The sequence below is a fragment of the Salmo trutta genome, chromosome 6 (assembly GCF_901001165.1).
Source record: "Salmo trutta chromosome 6, fSalTru1.1, whole genome shotgun sequence".
NCBI lineage: Eukaryota > Metazoa > Chordata > Actinopteri > Salmoniformes > Salmonidae > Salmo > Salmo trutta.
In genome coordinates, this window is record NC_042962.1 from 27,395,595 (window position 1) to 27,404,932 (window position 9,338).

The following is a 9,338-nucleotide window of genomic DNA, read 5'->3' on the forward strand; positions in this document are numbered from 1 at the left end:
GTCAAACGTTTCAGGTAGCCTTCCACAAGCTTCCCACAATAAGTTGGGTGAATTTTGGCCCATTCCTCCTGACAGAGCTGGTGTAACTGAGTCAGGTTTGTTGGCCTCCTTGTTCGCACACAGTTTTTCAGTTCTGCCCACACATTTTCTATAGGATTGAGGTCAGGGCTTTGTGATGGCCACTCCAATACCTTGACTTTGTTGTCCTTAAGCCATTTTGCCACAACTTTGGAAGTGTGCTTGGGGTCATTGTCCATTTGGAAGACTCCACATAATTTTCCTTCCTCATGATGAAATGTATTTTGTGAAGTGCACCAATCCCTCCTGCAGCAAAGCACCCCCACAACATGATGCTGCCACCCCCATGCTTCACGGTTGGGATGGTGTTCTTCGGCTTGCAAGCCTCCACCTTTCTCCTCCAAACATAACGATGGTCATTATGGTCAAACAGTTCTATTTTTGTTTCATCAGACCAGAGGACATTTCTCCAAAAAGTACAATCTTTGTCCCCATGTTCAGTTGCAAACCATAGTCTGGCTTTTTTTATGGAGGTTTTGGAGCAGTGGCTTCTTCCTTGCTGAGCGGCCTTTCAGGTTATGTCGATATAGGACAAATGTTAATGTGGATATAGATATTTTTGTACCTGCTTCCTCCAGCATCTTCACAAGGTCCTTTGCTGTTGTTCTGGGATTGATTTGGACTTTTCAATCCAAAGTACGTTAATCTCTAGGAGACAGAACGTGTCTCCTTCCTGATTGGTATGACGGCTGCGTGGTCCCATGGTGTTTATACTTGCGTACTATTGTTTGTACAGATTAACGTGGTACCTTCAGGCGTTTGGAAATTGCTCCCAAGGATGAACCAGAATTGTGGAGGTCTACAATTTTTTTTCTGAGGTCTTGGCTGATTTCTTTTGATTTTCCCATGATGTCAAGCAAAGAGGCACTGAGTCTGAAGGTAGGCCTTGAAATACATCCACAGGTACACCTCCAACTGATTCAAATTATGTCAATTAGCCTATCAGAAGCTTCTAAAGCATGACATAATTTTCTGGAATTTTCCAAGCTGTGTAAAGGCACAGTCAACTTAGTGTATGTAAACTTCTGACCCACTGGAATTGTGATACAGTGAATTGTAAGTGAAATAATCTGTCTGTAAACAATAGTTGGAAAAATTATTTGTGTCATGCACAAAGTAGATGTCCTAACCGACTTGCCAAAACTATAGTTTGTTAACAAGAAATTTGTGGAGTGGTTGAAAAACGAGTTTTAATGACTCCAACCCTAGCGTATGTACATTTTACATTTTAGTCATTTAGCAGACGCTCTTATCCAGAGCGACTTACAGTAGTGAATGAATACATTTCATAGCTTTTTTTTTTTGTACTGGCCCCGCGTGGGAATCGAACCCACAACCCTGGCGTTGCACACACCATGCTAGCGTTGCAAACACCATGCGCTACCAACTGAGCCACAGGGAAGACCTATACACTTCTGACTTCAACTGTACATACATACATATAAAGGGAAAGGGATACCTAGTCAGATGTACAACTGAATGCATTCAACTGAAATGTGACTTCCATACACTGTATATATACACATACATACATAACATATAAAGATAAATAAGTACAGAAAAATGAAACAGAAGGCATTTGAACCCAGTCTGGCACAAAAAGAAGATTCATGTGGGAGACAAGCCTATACACAATCTATATACACACGTACCATTTACCACATAGAAGCTAAATATTTTTTATAATTTAATTATAGGTAGCCCTTTTTCTTTTATTCCAGGCTTTACCTAAATATTCTGCAAACGTAAATATACAATGGGCAAAAATCTTGCTTTTATTTTAATTGTAATCATTTTTTATTGAACCTTTATTTATCTAGGCAAGTCAGTTAAGAACAAATTATTATTTACCGTGACGGCCTACCCCGGCCAAATCCGGACTACACTGGGCCAATTGTGCTCCACACCTATGGGACTCCCAATCACATCCGGATGTGATACAACCTGGATACAAACCAGGGACTGTAGTGATGCCTCTAGCACTAACATGCAGTGCCTTAGACAGCAGGCAAATGCAGGGCCTTAATATCTGTTTCCCTTAATTTGGTTTCCGTACAGATTTTAACAGTCAGACTGTTGAAAAAGGTCAGACATTTCAGTTGCCCAGGCTCCCCCTATGGATAGATCCCATTGAAAAACTTTACTAGCAATTCTGGCATTTGGCATATCCAACAGTCTATTCCAAAGTCTCACCATACACACCTTCCTTCTCACCTCACAGGGTTCCCAGCCCATGTCCCCAGTTATCGCAAATATAGGTGCAAACTTGTGGACACCTAAAAAGTAACGTACTGCTCTCTTATGGACATGTTCGTTTTTGAGATACCGCTTAGCACCCCACACTCCTGCTGAATATTCCAGAACAGGACACACGCATGTCTGATACAGTTTGGAATACGTAGCATAAATAACTCTACTCATTTTTTCCTATAGCTCTACTTGCTGAGTCGGCCAGGGCGGGTGTTCCGTATAGAAAGGTGTTAGCAATTTATGTTATTCTTTAATAACACAAACTCCAAAGCAAATCAGGGGGAGGAAAATAGGTTTATTCAAAGAGGACAAATCATAAGGGGAGGTAGATGGTCATTCTCCCCTGTCTTCAGTAATGCTCTCCAGTGATGCTCTCCTGTGGTTCTCTCCTATGATTCTCTCCCCAGAACAAAGGGACAGCATGTAGTTTTATAACCCAGCCCTAGCCTGTGGTTGACCAATTAGAATTCCTTGCAATAAAACTAGCCAATGGCCAAATAACAAGTATCCTATTTCAGAAGACCTATTCCTCCCATGTCTCAGAACCATTGATCAATAATTCCCTATTACAGAAAAAACACTGTTTCCATTGATCGTTAGTACTCTATTGACTCTCGTCCTCTTGACCTCTCGTAATCTGTCTCTGCGTTGTGTATTTATCTTTGATATATTCTTACAAAGGTAATATGTTCATCAATACAAATACCCAAATATTTGTAATTGCTAGTAAACTCAAGAATGTCTTCACCAAAACATAACTGAAAAACACCTATCTTAGTACCTGGTTTTCTAAAATGCATTATCTGTGTTATTGTCTGGTTGATCATGAGTCTTTTACACCAATTGACTGCACATAATAACCTATATTGTTCAGTTTCTGCCATCAAAATAATATCAGCATATAAAAGGGTACTTAGCATTTCATCATCCTATCTTACTCCAATATTTAACTGTTTAATTTATTTTGCCAAATCATTTATAAACATATCAAACAAAGTCGGTGATTAGGGGTCTCCTTGTTTTAGACCCGAGGGTCAGGGAAACCAATCTGTACGATATTCATCAACTCGCACACAAGAAATTGCTACTTTGTAAAGAGACTGGATTGCCTGATAAAATGTCCCATCAACCCGTCTTTAACAAACTATAGGATAAAAGATCCCTATTTACAAAATCAAAACGATATATACTCCGGACCGCGACATTGCTCATATTTCTCTATTTCTTAATTCCATTATTTTACTTTTTAGATTTGTATGTATTGTTGTGTATTGCACGGTTGGAGCTAGGAACACAATAATTTCGCTACACCCACAATAACATCAGCTAAATATGTATATGCGACCAATAAAATGTTATTTCATAAAATAATTATGGGAACAGGTGCTGCGCTACAACGACGGGAATGAGCAATGGAGAACAATATCTTGAGACCCTAATGTGTTCATGTTTACTCCGAGGATACAAAGGGTCTGCTACTCGAAACTGGGAAGGCGAGGAGAGCTTAAATCTCAAAACCTTTAAACGAACTAATAATAACACACCCGAGTCAGTTAAAACTAGTTAAACGTCTAGTTTTGATTTACATGTGGTTGAGTTGTCAACTATTGTGAATTCAACGTGAAATCAACAAATGTCACATGTCGTTGTATTTAGGAAAAGAAAGGGTGAAAAAAATACGAAATTCCCTTGCTTTGATGACTTTTTGCAAATCCAACGTCATTACGTTGTTTTTTCCGGTTGAAATGACGTGGAAACAATGTTGATTCAAACAGTTTTTTCCAGTAGTCATTGATTACTGAATTTAGTGTTTTTCTGCTGGGCTAGAACAAAAGCCTGCCCTGTGCCTGTCTGACCAGAATCAAATAATACTGTCTACAATCATGACCTCATATTGCACTGCCCATATTGACCACTAGAGGGTATTGGTCTCATAGGGGTGGAAACTAAAACAAAGTTCGCATTCATAATCACAATCGACCAACTTCCAGTGGGAGTTTCACAGAAGACTAGCTTGAAATGATTCTGTCTCGTCACGATCCACAACACCCACTCCTATCCAGTTGTACGTTGTGGGGTTGTTGATTGTTGGCATAACCAGGGAAAACTTTGGTGTGATGCTATCTTTCCAACTGGCAAGATAACTTAATTCTAAAATTGATTAAATAAAAACATTTTCTCAGCAATATACACACAATACCCCATAATGACAAAGCAAAAATAGGTTTTTAGAAATGTTTGCAAATTTATTACACATAAAAAATTGAAATACCTTTTTTACATAAGTATTCAGACCCTTTGCTATGAGATTCGAAATTGAGCTCAGGTGCATCCTGTTTCCATTGATCATCCTTGAGATGTTTCTAAAACTTAATTGGAGTCCACCTGTGGTAAATTCAATTGATTAGACATGATTTGGAAAGGCACACACCTGTCTATATAAGGCCCCACAGTTGACAGTGCATGTCAGAGCAAAAACCATGCCATGAGGTCGAAGGAATTGTCCGTAGAGCTCCGAGACAGGATTGTGCCGAGGCACAGATCTGGGGAAGGGTACCAAAAAATGTCTGCAGCTTTGAAGGTTGCCAATTTCCAAGAACACAGTGGCCTCCATCATTCTTAAATGGAAGAAGTTTGGAACCACCAAGACGCTTCCTAGAGCTGGTCGCCCGGCCAAACTGAGCAATCAGGGGAGAAGGGCCTTGGTCAGGTCACCCTGACAGAGCTCCAGAGTTCCTCTGTGGAGATGGGAGAAGCTTCCAGAAGGACAACCATCTCTGCAGCACTCCACCAATCAGGCCTTTATGGTAGAGTGGCCAGACAGAAGCCACTCCTTAGTAAAAGGCACATGACAGGCCACTTGGAGTTTGCCAAAAGGCACCTGAAGACTCTCAGACCATGAGAAACAAGATTCTCTGGTCTGATGAAACCAAGATTGAACTATTTGGCCTGAATTCCAAGCGTCACGTCTGTAGTAAACCTGGCACCATCCCTACGGTGAAGCATGGTGGTGGCAGCATCATGTTGTGGGGCTGTTTTTCAGTGGCAGGGACTGGGAGACTAGTCAGGACCGAGGCAAAGATGAATGGAGAAAAGTACAGAGAGATCCTTGATGAAAACCTGCTCCAGAGCGCTCAGGACCTCCGACTGGGGTGAAGGTTCACCTTCCAACAGGACAACGACCCTAAGCACACAGCCAAGACAACGCAGGAGTGGCTTCGGGACAAGTCTCTGAATGTCCTTGAGTGGCCCAGCCAGAGCCCGGACTTGAACCCGATGGAACATCTCTGGACAGGCCTGAAAATAGCCGTGCAGCAACGCTCCCCATCCAACCTGACAGAGCTTGAGATCATTGGCAGAGAAGAATGGGAGGAACTCACCAAATACAGGTGCGCCAAGCTTGTAGCGTCATAGCCAAGAAGACTCAAATCAAATCAAGTTGTATGTCTCATATGCGCGAATACAACAGGCGTAGACCTTACAGTGAAATGCTTACATACAAACCCTTAACCAACAATGCTTTAAGAAGTTAAGAAAAACGTGTTAAGTAAAAAATAGATAAGTAAAAAAATAAAAGTAACAAATAATTAAACAGCAGCAGTAAAATAACAATATCAATAGCGAGGCTATATACAGGGGGTACCAGTACAGAGTCAATGTGCGGGGGCACCAGTTAGTCGAGGTAATTGAGGTAATACGTACATGTAGGTAGAATTAAAGTGACCATGCATAGATAATAAACAGAGAGTAGCAGCAGCGTTAAAGAGGGGTCTGGGTAGCCCTTTGATTAGCTGTTCAGGAGTCTTATGGCTTGGGGGTAGAAGCTGTTAAGAAACCTTTTGGACCTAGACTTGGCGCTCCGGTACAACTTGCCGTGCGGTAGCAGAGAGAACAGTCTATGACTAGGGTGGCTGGAGACTTTGACAATTTTTAGAGCCTTCCTCTGACATCGCCTGGAATAGAGGTCCTGGAAGGCGGGAAGCTTGGCCCCAGTGATATACTGGGCCTTACGCACTACCCTCTGTCATGCCTGCGGTCGGAGGCAAAGCAGTTTCCATACCAGGCAGTGATGCAACCAGTCAGGATGCTCTCGATGGTGCAGCTGTAGAACCTTTTGAGGATCTGAGGACCCAGGCCAAATGTTTTCAGTCTCCTGAGGTGGAATAGGCATTGTCATGCCTTCTTCATGACTGTCTTGGTGTGTTTGGACCATGATAGTTTGTTGGTGATGTGGACACCAAGGAACTTGAAGCTCTCAATCTGCTCCACTACAGCCCTGTTGATGAGAATGGCCCTCCTTTTCCTGTAGTCTACAATCATCTATTTGTCTTGATCACATTGAAGGAGAGGTTGTTGTCCTGGCACCACACTGCCAGGTCTCACCTCCTCCCTATAGGCTGTTTCATCATTGTTGGTGATCAGGCCTATCACTGTTGTGTCATCGGCAAACTTGATGATGGTGTTGGAGTTGTGCCTGGCCATGCAGTCATGAGTGAACAGGGAGTACAGGAGGCGACTGAGCACACACCCCATGTTGAGGATCAGCGTGGCGGATGTGTTGTTACCTACCCTTACCACCTGGGGGCGGCCCGTCAGGAAGTCCAGGATCCAGTTGCAGAGGGAGGTATTTAGTCCTTAGCTTAGTGAAGAGCTTCGAGGGCACTATGGTGTTGAACTCTGAGCTGTAGTCAATGAATAGCATTCACACATAGGTGTTCGAGGCTGTAATCGCTGCCAAAGGAGCTTCAACAAAGTACTGAGTAAAGGGTCTGAATACTTATGTAAATGCAATATTTCTGTTTTTTATTTTGAATACATTAGCAAACAATTCTAAAAAACAGTTTTTGCTTTCTCATTATGGGGTATTGTGTGCAGATTGATGAGGGGAAAAAACAATTTAATCAGTTTTAGAATAAGGCCATAATGTAACAAAATTTGGAAAATGCCAAGGGGTCTGAATACTTTCCGAAATGCACTGTACATTGTGCGTTATAGGGACTAGGGTGCCAATTGGGATATAGACATACTAGTGGCATTGGACCATCCTTCTGATTTACTGCAGGGTGGGATGGGATGAAGTCATTAGACCACCATGTTATCACATTCCTGGCTGGGAGGGCACCTGAACTTTCAACAGAACTGTGGAGACTTTTTCCAGAAAAACATCCTTAATATGAATAATGATTGACACACTGTTAGGTAATTGGGGGCTTAGCCTTAGATTACAGTACATCTCTGGACCTTTTAGTTTAAATCCCATTGAAAAAGAGCGCAATCCCATTTAATGTTCAGTCACGCACAGAGCTGATCCCAAAGAGATCCAATAATTCTTAATTATGGGACCTGCATGGCTGGTCCTATGTTATATTGTACATTCATAGGTTTCTGATTGGCCGTATCAGTTGGAACTCCAAAAGATATCAAAAATGCCTTCATGATCTGTGAAAGATTAGTGGAATTTCTGTGGGTAGCTGGACAGGTAGGATGACTGACAGTGAGGGTGAACAGGTGGTCACGGGTCAGGTGACAGAGGAATGGATGAGACTGAGGCAGGAATTCCTTTAACCATAAAGTGGTATATTTACTGAGTAGTGTGGATTCATGGACACACAGAACTTCTGGATTAGACAGAGTGAAGGAAGAGAAAGCAGCGCGATCAGGCGATGGCGATTTCCTCCTTTTATGCAGTGGAGATCTGTCGGACATTTCCACCTGACCTAATTAAAGCGCCCCTGGCCCAGCTGAGTAAGTGGCAATGAATTAAAGGATTATTCCACCAACTCCATGGGCTTTTTCTACAATCTGTTTTCTAGAAATAGTATGATGAAGATGTTTGTCTAGTGACGCTAGGAATAAGGCTTAAACTTGGATCACCTGTCTTGAAAAGTTGTAACAAGTAAAGAGTGAACCACAGACTATTGTCTTGCAGTGCCATGCATGTGTAGGCCTCTCCTTAGATTCTTCATCGCTTCAGTATTCACTCACTACTCAGGGGACGTCACGTTTGTCAATTTCACATGCAGGGTCAAAAGGCTATCGCCCGCAAGGAGTGGAGCTCCACCCAGACTCCAATGTCAAGGAAATATAATAAAATGCTGGGTATGCGCTTTCTTTCTATCTCTGGCTCTCTCTCAGACGCACACACACACACACACACACACACACACACACACACACACACACACACACACACACACACACACACACACACACACACACACACACACACACACACACACACACACACACACACACCGCAAACACACACAATGCTAACCGGCATTTGTTGTGTGACACAGGCAATAATAGCATGGCTATAGTTAGTCACAGACACAGCTGAAGCTCTTATGGTGAGGAGCCAAGACAACCGTTAGTCAAGTGTAGGAATATTGAACAACGGCACAATATGAGATGGAAATTACACCATTTATTCCTCTTGAAGATAAAGTCCAAGTTATGGGATCAGGCGGTCAGCCCAGTAAGATCGATCAGAGTGGTATATAGGCCTACCTGGCAAAATAAGATTCAAATGAAGAGGAATATCACTTAATTGGCACACAAGGTCCAACCAAAATGTCATGTTCATGTGTCAGGCACTAAAGTGACCTTTCCATATGTGAATATGATATATTGACAATAAACTTGATAGTCATTAATAAATGTAAGGTCTACCTTATGAGGAAATACCCATGTTTAAATACCATACTTACAAAGTAATCAGTTAACGGGACACTGACGATGAGTAATGACCATACTCTTTAAATGGTGTCAAAAATACAGCAACACTGAGTGAGGACAGGCTGCAATTTTTTTTGTACAGTAGGCCTAGCATAGCCTTTTGGATGTTGCAAATAAATTGTACTCGGCAATGACCAACATTCACATTTAACTGAACTAGGTTGGGTGTGCTGCTGTCTTCTGAGAGTTCAGATAGCTTCCCTCCGTTCTGCTCCCGTCTATATTTATCGGGCCTGCTCACCATAAAAGGACGCGTCTGTGGCTTGGCCATT